Source organism: Piliocolobus tephrosceles, chromosome 8 (genome assembly GCF_002776525.5).
Source record: "Piliocolobus tephrosceles isolate RC106 chromosome 8, ASM277652v3, whole genome shotgun sequence".
Classification (NCBI taxonomy): Eukaryota; Metazoa; Chordata; class Mammalia; order Primates; family Cercopithecidae; genus Piliocolobus; species Piliocolobus tephrosceles.
Genome location: NC_045441.1, coordinates 95,548,018 through 95,560,659, shown reverse-complemented (window position 1 = coordinate 95,560,659; position 12,642 = coordinate 95,548,018). Strand labels below are relative to the sequence as shown.

General features: G+C 38.7%; 1 protein-coding gene across 1 annotated transcript in view; it reads left to right on the top strand.

The window, feature by feature from the left end:
• FBXL13 (F-box and leucine rich repeat protein 13) overlaps positions 1–12,642 on the top strand; it is a 277,980-nt gene that overhangs the window by 220,481 nt on the left and 44,857 nt on the right. The gene's annotated exons all lie outside the window — the stretch shown is intronic.

Here is a 12,642-nt window from a genome sequence, read left to right as displayed (position 1 = left end):
TATCTATCTATCTATCTATCTATCTATCTATCTATCTATCTATCTATCTATCTATATCTATCTGAGCCTATCACTCCCTGGCTCAGAGTGCCTTGGGGACTCCACGCTGCTTACAGTATCAATGGGCTGGTAGAGCAAGCTCTTCCTGAGGTGGCCCTTGCCCACCCCTGCAGCCCTGCTTCCAGCTGACTCCTGCCTCTCATCCTCAGCTCCAGAGACACAGAACTGACTCTCCTACAGCTCCTCAAACATGCTGTGTTCTTGTTTCCCCATCTCTACAAGTTATTCTCTCTGTCTGAAACACCCTCTCCCCTACTTGTCTGCCTAGTAAATTCTTCTTTTTTTTGTTTGTTTGTTTGGGTTTTTTTTGGATACAGAGTCTTTCTGTGTCACTTAGTCCAGAGTGCAGTGGCATCATCATAGCTCACTACAGCCTCAACCTCCTGGGCTCAAGCGATCCTCCTGCCTCAGCCTCCCAAGTAGCTGGGACTATAGGCACACACCATCACGACTGGCTGATTTTTCAATTTTTATTTTGTAGAGATTGGGTCTTGCTATGTTCCCCAGACTGGGCTGAAACTCCTGGACTCAAGTGATCCTCTTGCCTCGGCCTTCCAAAGTGTTGGGACGATAGGCGTCAGCTGTCATGCTTGGCCTTGCTTATCTCTTAAGTTTCAGCTGTGGGGAAGTTTTCCTAGAATTTCTGGGCAGGCTTAGGATCTCCTACTTTGTGTTTCCACTGCACTTTCTGTATGTCTCTACTGAAGCAATCAGCTCGTTATATTCTAGTGTCTGTTCCATGCCTGTCTCCCTATAGCACTGTAAGCTTCCCAAGGGAAGAGGCTGGATCATCCCATCTTTGGGATGCCTAGCAAGATGCCTAGTTCATAGGAGGCACACAAAATGTTTGATCAGTGAGTGAATGAATGAATCTGGCACAATTTCCTTCCTCTTAACAAAACACTTAAGGCTTCTTTAAATTCCACATTGTCTCAGCTATGTTCTGGGCTGGAGTAAAAGCACTTACAGCTGCGTGTCTTAAATCTGATGATACACTTGAAAGAGACCACCCATCTGCATGGAACACACACACAAATAAAGCCTGAGTCCAGGGAAGCAAAACCTCTAAAGCAGGAAACACATGAAATCACTTGGGATTCAAGAAATAGGAAGAATGAGAGTTGAAAGGAAGCAGGGTAGTTCAGAGACAAATAGATTTGCCATGGATTTTCAAAAAGTACATAACAAGAAGTCTGCCCAATTGTGGGCTTTTGGTTTTTTTTGTATGGAGCTGGACCTCTCCTAGTCCTCTTCAGGCCCTTCTCTCCAGCTAGTGGCCTTATATGAATCTGCTGGTCCCATCGTGCAGTGATAGTGGTTCCTTCTCACAGAGGTTATGGTTCCTTGTCTCCTGTTTCTAGCAAAGTGCCTACTAAAAACACTGCAAACAGAAGTGACCAACTTGAGCCTGTCACTTCCCTCAAGATGGATCTTTGGCAGCATGACTAGCCTCTCTACCTCCATCAGGTAGGAGGCAAGCAGTCTCAAGGCCAGGTGATCTACTTCCAGGTAACAGAGATGCCAATTTTCCTTCCTTCTATGAGCATCACAATACAGAATCTATTTCTGTGTGGTGATCAAAGCTTGCTTTCCTTTAGACTTGTAGGTCAATAAATTAGGTCAGAGAGGTTGATACATTTTCAAAAGAAATGTGATTACAAAATTCATACTAACAATTGATTAAGTAGAAATAAACAAAAATAATTGAGAAGACTGGTAGTTTCAGCTACCGAGGAAGCTGAAGCTGGAGGATCCCTTAAGCCCAGCAGTTTGAGATCAGCCTGGGTGACACAGCGAGACACTGTCTCTTAAAAATTAAAAGAAAATCAGCTGGGAGCAGTGGCCCACCCTTGTAATCCCAGGGAGTATTTGGAAAGCCAAGGTGGGCAAATCACAAGGTCAAGAGATAGAGACCATCCTGCCCAACATGGTGAAGCCCTGTCTCTACTAAAAAAAACCCACAAAAATTAGCCAGGTGTGGTGGCACGTGCCTGTAGTCCCAGCTACTCGGAAGGCTAAGGCAGGAGGATTGCTTGAACCCAGGAGGCAGAGGTTGCAGTGAGCCAAGATCCTGCCACTACACTCCAGCCTGGCTATAGAGCAAAACTCCATCTCAAACAAACCAAACAAACAAAAATAAATAAAATAATTGAGAAGAAAAAGTACATTATATTTATAAAATCCTAATTACTAACTAGAGTAGAAAAGGGAAGATCACTTGGGAGACGAAGATAAATTTTCAAGAACATTGTACATGACAGTATTATCAGTTAATTTAGAAGGAGGATGTGCTAATTGAGATAATACATCTTTCCAAGTATAACTTTTGTTCTTTATTTCTGAGAGAATGTGGTATGCAATACCAAACAGAGCAAATCTTTCAGAAAGAAGCATGTGAAATGTAAGTCCTGATTCAAACAATTCCAAATGGAAATAGTTTTCATCCAAAAATTCTGAGAAAATGCCAGCAAGATAAGAGAAAAATGAGTCCATATAAATAATGTTATAAGTAGACCGATTCACTCAACAAATATTTACTAATTGTCAACTATATATCATACACAATGTTAAGTTCTGGGAGTACCAAACTGAAAGACAGAGTACCGGTCTCAAGGTACAGTCTAATGGCAAAATAACAACAACAAGAAAAGCAACACCACTGTATAGTTAAAAGTTATTAAAAGTATGAGTTCAGAGTATGGGTTCATATCTTGGCTGGTGCCACAGCACTTTGAGACCTCAGGCAAGTTACTCAATTTCTCTGTACCTCCATTTCTTTCTCTTTAAAATGGTGATTATAATATTACCTACCTCACAGTGTTGTTATGAGGATTAAGTAAGGCAGTGCATGTAAACTGGCACACGGCAAGCACTCAATGCATCTTAGTGATTATTTATTTGAATTGTGACATAATGAGATTTATTTGCTGAAAAGGAGATGGAGGCATTGCACCACAATAGCATGGATAAGTTAGAAAATGAATACTTGACTGGGCACGGTGGCTCACACCTCTAATCCCAGCGCTTTGGGAGGTCGAGGCGAGTGGATTACCTGAGGTCAGGGGTTCAAGACCAGCCTAGTCAATATGGTGAAAGCCCATCTCTACTAAAAATACAAAAATTAGCTAGGCATGGTGGCGGGCACCTGTAGTCGCAGCTACTTGGGAGGCTGAGGCAGGAAATCGCTTGAACCCAGGAGGCGGAGGTTGCAGTGAGCTGAAATCGCACCATTGCACTCCAGCCTGGGCGACAAGAGCAAGACTCCATCTTAAAAAAAAAAAGAACACTTGTCTCTATTGTCTCTGTGGAGGAGTCAAGGGAAGCTTTTCAGCTTTTGAGGTGCAGCTGAAAGCTGGAGGAAGAAGCAGGTGAGAAGGCCTGGAGGCATGAGGAGAGTTATGTGTTGGGATCCACAGATGACTCGGTTCTGTCAGAGCATGGCTAGAGAAGAGAGGAGATGTGGTGGGAGATGGGGCTGGAGAAAGAGATGGAGGGCAGAATTTGGGTGGCCTTGAGTGCCCTGCACAGCAATTCAGGCTACATGCAGTATGTAGTAGGAGCCACTGAAGAACTCTGAGTAGAAGAATAGGACAGATTTGTGCACAAGAAACATAACTCTGGTGGCAGTGTGGATGATCTATTGAAGAAGGAATGAGCAATTGCAATGACAGCCAGAAATAATGAGGTTTTGATGGTGGTGGCAGATTTGAGAGATATTTAGGAGGTGGCTTTTGTAGGGCTTGGTGATTGGCTGAATATGGGGAACAGGGAGGCAGAGAGGAGACATACACAATGCTCAGGTTTTTTATTTGGTCAGTTGTGAATATGGTGGTGCCATGAACCAGGAAAAGAACCTAGGAGAGTGATTAGGGCATGGAGACAAGATGCTGAATTCCATTTTGGACATTTTTAATACTAGTACTAGCACATCTCTCTTTACTATGGGCCCCTTTGATTCTGGGTGACAGAGAAGACAACCATCCATCTGACTTTCACAATCTTTGTTTTTGTTTTGTTTTACTTTGCTTCATTTTCCTCAGGATACCTGGAACCATAGGAATTCAGTGTGTTCAAATTCAAGTATTTCTGAAAGAAAACTTACACAGGATTTTCAATACCATCCCCCTCTGGTTTTATACGCTCTATCACAGCAAAAACTTATACCCTGTTTTATCCTTAAAAACAACAAAAAAGGCATGAAAGAAGCCTTCTTATAGTTTACTGACTGTCGGGGGCCTTTTTAGGTTTCCCATGATCTATACCCCCAATAACTACATCCTGGAGTCCTGGGTGCCCCATTCCATCTTATTTCATAGAGTGCATTTTCCAATATCCTGAATTCAAATATCAAATACCCTAGGTTATATAGATTTCCCATATAGAGAAATTGAAGCCCTATAAAGAGGGTCATAAAGGTACAAAATGCAGAGGAAGGAGCAATGTACTTAAATCAAAGGAAAGTCCATCACAAGCATTCATCTTTCACCAGACTCCTGACTGAAGCTAGCAGAAAGACTAGGAAGAGCTCAATGAAATCTCATGGCTTCCGGTTTGAATTCTAGTCCTCTGAAAGTAACAGTGTTGAGTTAGAGGGGCCTATGACACATTCAGATGTCTAGTTATGAGTTAGCGAACAAGATCTGTAGCTCAGGAGAGAGATCTGGGCTAGATCTAGAGATGGCTGAAGTGGTCAAACCCATGGTTGAGAGATAGAAAGAGAAGAGAAGATCAAGTTCCAAGCCCCAGGGAACATCAGTATGTATTGGATAGATATGAAAGATGAACCTACAAAGGAAACTGAAAACGAACATCCAGAGAAGTAGGTGGAGAAAGAGGTCAGAGTAATATCATGAGAAACAAGGAAGATGCTATTTCAAAAAGCAGGCGATGGTCAGCAGAGTCAAGCTTCAAAGCCGGGTCAAGTAATATGAAGATAGAGCAGTATCCATCATTTGTAAAGTAAAACTGTTCATCTATGTATATAATACTTGTACATGTTAACATTCATAGCTGAGTACTTTGGTTGAATATTAGTGCATTTGTACTGATAGTTTGTTTAGAATAGAAAGTAAACTAACCAGAACTGTGTGGCTTTGTATAAAGAAATAAAGCCTAGTGTTAATATTTTATATACTTCTTTGTTGATATACAAAAATATTCAATAAGAGACTTACATAATGGGTTTTTCTCCTCCAAATTATGCTATTTTCACAAACATTAATAATACTAAAAGAAATATGGATAATGAAAAAACGTATCATTGCCCACCCTCCAAAACGTCCATTTCTTTTTTTTTCTTTTTTTTTTGAGACGGAATCTCCCTCTGTCGCCCAGACTGCAGTGCGGTGGTGCAATCTCTGCTCACTGCAACCTCCGCCTCTGGGGTTCAAGCGATTCTTCTGCCTCAGCCTCCCAAGTAGCTGGGACTACAGGCGCGGACCACCACGCCCAGCTAATTTTTGTATTCTTAGTAGAGATGGGGTTTCACCATATTGGCCAGGCTGGTCTTGAACTCCTGACCTCATGATCCACTCGCCTTGGCCTCCCAAAGTGCTGGGATTACAAGTGTAAGCCACTGTGCCCTGCCCAAAACGTCCATTTCTTTTAATACACATATGCATACACTATACACACACATATGAAGATGTGATCTTTTCTCTTTTTTTTGGAGACAGAGTCTCACTCTGTCATCCAGGCTGGAGTGCAGTGGCATGATCTTGGCTCACTACAACTTCTGCCTCCCAGGTTCAAGCGATTCTCCTGCCTCATCCTCCCAAGTAGCTGGGATTATAGGCACCTGCCACCATGCCCAGATAATTTTTGTATTTTTAGTAGAGATGGGATTTTGCCATGTTGGCCAGGCTGGTCTTGAACTCCTGACCTCAGGTGATTCACCTACCTTGGCCTCCCAAAGTTCTGGGATTACAGGCATGAGCCACCATGCCCAGCCTGCAGATGTAGTTTTGTATACTGCTTTTTGAACCTAAGTATGTTACTATATATTCTTTATAACAAACACTTCTCATGTTTGCAGAATATTCTGTGTGTACTATAACATCTCAACAAATTACTTTTGAAATAAAAAGGGGTACCTCTTCTAATGAAGAGATCTATGGTAGTCATCTTCTGAACCAAGTGGCCCAACAGCATCACCAATTGTGGAACATCTGGACATATGTGCCTCCCAATGGGATGCTATAATAATTCAGGAGTATTTTTGCAAAAAAAGTTTACCTTGAATCTAATCATAAGGAGCAATTAGACAAATACAGAATGTGAGACACTACATAATAATAACTGGCCTAGATCCTTAAAAAAAGTCAATGTCTTAAAATAAAAATAAAAATAAAAAAGGACTAAAAAGACATGATAACCAAATCCAATGCACAAATTGGGTCTTGGATACAAAAAAATGTGCATGTTGACTTTGTACTAGATACTATGGTATTACTGTTAATTTTCTTGGGTGTCATAATGCTATATATGTCTATACTATATATACATAATAATACTATATAGTTACATAGGAAAATGTACTTATTCCTAAGGAGATGCATGTGAAATATTCAGGGATAAAGCATCATGATATCTGAAACTTATTTTCAAGTAGTTCAGAGAAATTTATGTATATTTGTGTGTATATACATGTGTGTGTCTATATATAAGTATATATATAAACTATGCATATGTATAAAAACTTTGTTCATACATATATATAAATAAAATATGTATGTTCATATATACACTTAACTAAATAAATGCAGCAAAATGTTAATAATTGGTGAATTTATGTAAAGGGATGTCGGTATTCTTTGTAACTATTCTTTAAACATTTCTGTACATTTGAATATTTTCAAAATAGAGAGTTGGGGAAGCAGGTTTTCTGTTTATGTTGGTGATAGTCTAAGCCAGATGTAGTATGACTCAGCCGTATAGTAAGTACATAACACCCACACACACATGCACACACACACACAGACACACACACACAGAGCATTCCGATATTTGGTAACTAGTTCATTGCTGTTGTCTATGTACATCAGCTAAACAATTCCAGATGAAAAAGTGTGGGGAAAGTGTAGTGTTCAAGGATTTGTCTGTTTTCAAATGTCTGTGTGCATGTGTCTGTTCCTGGCAGTGTTCCATCTTCCCTCCCACTACTCCCAGTGACCCCAAACTGAACTACTTCCCAACAACTCACACTTTCCACATGAAGTCTCTGTTCAGGCTGTTTCCTCAGCCTGAAACACTGTTCCCATTGTTTCACTTGTCAAAATGATACTTAATCTTTAAGGCTTGATTCAAAATCTCCTTCCTCTGTGAAACTCTTTTCTAGACTGCCACCTGTTTCTTCCAACTGGAAGCATTCATTCCCTGCTGTGTGGTCCCTATAGCTCTCTTGAAACACATACTTTATTCCTTCTGTAGAGAATGAGTTGGTACATAAGGAACCTCATTATAGTGACTTATGTACCAACTCATATTCCCTAGAGAGAGAAAGTTCTGTTTAACTCTGTTGCATAGGATGAAGTCCAGATTCCTTAGAATAATGTACAAGGTTCTTGTGACTTGGTGCCTGCTTCCTTTTGAGCCTTATGTCTTGATATGCCCCTCAGTGAACCTGATACTGGAGATATAATGAAGCCAATTTTCCACTCGGGACTCCTGGGCCCCTAAGATTCAGGCCCCTTAATTCCTTTAGCGATGGAGGAGCAAAGTGTTCCCTAGGATTCCTATGAATTTCTGGTGCCTCGCATTCTCATGCAGCCTGTAATGCTGGTGACTTCCCCAGGCCACCACTCCAGCTGCTTTCCTCTGCACTTCACCTGACCATAAAATGTAGTCCCTTTTTATGCTTTGGGAAAATAAAAGCAAAACCTCTCTCCAGTAAAGGCATTCATGAGTTTGGCTGACTTATGAGGGAGACCAGGGATGATTTCCATTGCAATGATGCCATGGTTTTCCTGAAAGGTAAGCATCAATCTGCCTTTTGCCCCACTGAGGCCGAGTCAGTCTATCTTGCTGTTACCTCTTGCCTCCTCATTTTTGGCTTGTCTTCCCACTGTACTCTTCCCACTCCACTCTTCCGGTCCTTCCCAAGGCTAAAACCTTGGCACCAGAAATCTGTAAAATGTAAATGTCACTTGTTTCAGAGAACAGCTCCTAATTTGGAGCATTTATGAACCTCACAGTGCCAAATAGAATATTTACCTTTCTGGCTCTGACATTCTTTAGGTCACTAAACTAAAAAGCTTCTGAGTAAAAAAGAAAAAAACATTAAAAGTGAATCCTGTTGCCTGAAATAGTGTATTTCACTTATTCAGCAGTGGAATTCACTGGTCTCCTGTAACCAGCATGAGGCAATTTTTAGTGGAGACCTCATTTCTGCCGGCTCAGTTTGTTGCTGCTCAATTACAAAGATGTGTTTACTTCCAGGAGAAAGGGCTTCAAGTTACTTGTCTAACATATGAGCATGGTGACATCTCTTGCTCCCTGTTTTGCTAATATTTTGGTCATCAGGGTCTGAAGTTGCTAACAAAAATATATTAAAAGTGGGTAATATCTATATTCATCTTGGACTGAAGGATGCTGTGGGAATATTTTCTGAGTTTTATTTACTTATACAATTATTACATCAATCTTTTTTTGAACATTTTTTATTGAGACATAATTCACGTACCATAAAACTCACCAATTTAAAGTATGAAATTCAGTGGTTTTTAGTATGTTTGTGGTGGAACCACCACTAGAATCTAATTCCAGAACACTTTCTTCACTCCCCAAAAGAAAAGCCCTTCCCATTAGCAGTCACTCCTTATGCCTGTCCCACCCTGAGCCCGCTCTAGGCAACTGCTAATCTACTTTCTGTTTCTATATATTTGCCTGTTCTGGACTCTTCTTCATATAGATGGAATCAAACAATAGGTGGCCTTTTGGGTCTGTCTTCTTTTACTTAGGATGACGTTTTCAGGTTTCATTCATATAGTAGCATGCATCAGTACTACTTTTATTACCAAATAATATTCTGTTGTATGGACATAACATATGGTATTTATTCTTTCATCAACTGATAGGCACTTGGGTTGTTTCCACTTTTTTCTTTTCTTTTTAGTTGACACATAATAATTGTACACATTTGTGGAATGCAGAGTGTTATTTCCTTATGTAATGATCTAATCATGGTAATTAGCATCCATCACCTCAAATATTTATCATTTCTTTGTGTTGTGAGCATTAAAGATCCTCTCTTCTAGTTTTTTGAAAATATACAACAAATTATGGTTAACTATATTCACCCCACAGTGCTGCAGAATACCTGAACTCATTCCTCCTATTAAACCATAATTTTGAAATTGTTAACCAACCAATCTCCATCCTCCTTCCCTGCCACTGTTCCCATCCTCTAATTCCCACAATTGTATTCTACTTTTTCTTAGCTCCCACAAGTGAGGACATGTGGTATTTATCTTTCTGTGCTTACCTTATTTTGCTTAACATCATGTCCTCCAGGCTCATCCATGTTGCTGCAAATGACAGGATTTCATTCGTTTTTTGTGGCTGAATAGTATTCCATTGTGTATATATACTATATTTTCTTTATCCAGTTGTCTGTTGATTAACATTTGGGTTGATTCTATATCTTAGCTATTGTGAGTAGTGCTGCATTAAACATGGGAGTGCAGGTATCTCTTTGATACACTGAGTTCCTTTCCTTTGAGTAAACACCCAGTAGTGAGATTGCTGGATCACATGATAGTTCTGTTTTTAGAGAAATCTCTATGCTGTTTTCCATAATCACTATATTAATTTATATTCTCACCAACACTATATAGGAGTTTTCTTTTCTCTGCATCCTCACCAGCACTGTTATTTGTTGTATTTTTGAAAATAGTCATTCTAACTGGGGTGAGATGACATCTCATTGTGGTTTTGATGTATGTTTCCTGATGATGATTTTTCATATATTTGTTGACTATTTGTATCTCTTCTTAAGAGGTTGTTTGGAGGTTCAAGCAGGGAAGTGCAGCTACTTGTATACCCTAGATCAATAACCCATATCCTCCTCCATCAGGGTTGGCTATCCTCTTTGACTGAGCATGCAGCTTTGGGGAGGGACACACATGGAAGAGTGAGGGAAGAAGGGGACACCTGCCTAGCCAGCCAGATCAGCCAAATCAACCCTGGCGATCAATGGGGTGACAGATATCACAGCCACATCGCCCTCACATATGTCTTCTTTTGAGAAATGTCTGCTTGGTTCCTTTGTCCACTTTTTAATCAGATCGTTTGTTTATTTGCTGTTGAGTTGTTTGAGTTCCTTGTATATTCTGGATATTAGTCCTTTGTTGTATGACTAGTTTACACATGTCTTCTCCCATTCTATAGATTGTCTCTTTACTTTGTTGATCGTGTCCTGTGTTGTGCATAATCTTTTTAGTTTGATATCATCCCATTTGTCTATTTTTGTTTTTGTTACATGTGGTTTTGAAGTCTTAGCTATATAAAATCTTTGCCAAGATCAGTGCCCTGAAGCATTCCCCCTATGTTTTCTTCTAATAGCTTTATAGTTTCTGGTCTTATATTTAAGTCTTTGATCTATTTTGAGTTTATTTTTGTATATGGAGATACAGGAGTCTAGTTTCATTCTTCTATATACAGATATCAAGTTCTCCCAGCACCATTTATTGAAGAATGCATGGATTTTATTATAAATAGTGCTGCTATAAACATTCATGTACAAATCTTTGTAAACATATGTTTTCACTGCTTTTGGGTATAAACCTAGGAGTAGAATTGCTGGGTCATATTATAATTCTATGTTTAATTTTTGAGGAAATGCCAGACTGTTTTCCAAAATGGCTGGCTCATTTTACATTTCCACTAGCAGTATATCCAATTTGTCCACATCCTCATCAACACATTTTATTATCTGTATTTTAAATTATAGCCATTCTAGTAAGTATGTTGTGGTATGTCATTATGCATTTATCTAATGGCTAATAATGTTGATCCATTCAATTTTTAGGCCATATGTTTTAATGAACAATTACAGTGATGAGACATGGCATTCCATCTTAATATTTTAATTTTTAATGGTTTTGAATAAAGTAGTAAGGAGCATATATGCTGTTATATGTCATATTTAGCAAATGCACTTCATTTATGGCTCATCTTAAAAAATTCTAACTTGACTACATAAAAGTGAAATCTAAGTGAAAACTTCAGAGATAGTTTCATAGGACAAATTTTCTATAGGATACTAAAACATACTTAGCTGTTATCAAGTATAGGCTAAAGAGACAAACTTTGCATCTTTTACTTGATATTTATGTTCAAACAATTTGGATTCTATTGGGGAATCTCTAAACTCTTCCAATTCTTTTAACATGAATAAAATAGCATCCACATCTGGAACCCAGACCACATGTGATGGATCCGCAGGGTTGGGTCAGACTTTGTTTTGAAACAGGGAGGCAGAAAACATAATGGGTTCCTAGCAAAAGATCCACAGTCAACAATAAAATTGAAAGAATGAGGTTGCATAGAAGAAAAATATATTCCTGAAGAAACTGAACAAATAAAAACTTATGGCACAGGAATAAATTCAGCATAAAATAAATGCAAATAAAAGTTTTTAAAAAGTTAAAAGAATTCACAGATTTTATTTTGGAGTGGTGTGCAATACCATTAAAAGAAATTAGAAATCATAGTTTAAGCAGAGGCTTAAATAAAACACATTTTCCTTAATCCAGAATTTTTTTTTTTTTTAAATGAGAAGGCCCAATCTGTGCATTGGGAATTAAAAACAAAACAAAACAGAAAAAAACCAAGATATAATATTTGCATAGCCCATTTTCAACTGTGGTCCAAATGTTGTATTTAAGATCAATAAAATATAAACCAATCCTGCAAATAAAATATAAAAAAGGACAAATCTATGTGTCATTTCTGGTATTTTCCCTGCCAGCCAGCCCTGGAATCATAGAATGGCGGGGGTGGGAACAACCCTACTCTTGTCCACGTAGTTTAGGAAGCACATTGTATGGGATTACATAAAAGTAATGTGATCCTGATTAAAAAACAGAACGATGGCATTAATAAGCCACATTCGTCAGTTCCTTATCTGAGTGTTGTGCCAGTAAATTTGGGGAAAAAATACTGAGAAATGGGACAACACAATCACACATAAAAAAATTAAGGCTGGAAGTGCAATCTCTTTTTTTAAATTAAAAAAATCCAAGGCTTTTAATCTGAAAAAGAAGTGGTCTATTACTGAATGATTATCTGTCTCTAGGCCTTTATATAAAGATCTGTTCTCTTCCTCTTCAAAGGATTAATCATTATAAAATGAGCTGAAGACTTTAAGATGTTTTGGTTAGGCATAAATACAAATATATTAACAAATAGGTTCTTTATCCACATGAAGTGTCTTCAAAATAAATTAGTAAGTTGGATTTGTTTATATTGATTCAGATAACATTTATCTGGAAACAAGTGGCAAGATAATAACCTCCTAAGGGAGTTTTCTGACTCTGGGATTCCATAAAAGCTTTTGCAAAACATTAGAGACAACCTGAAAAT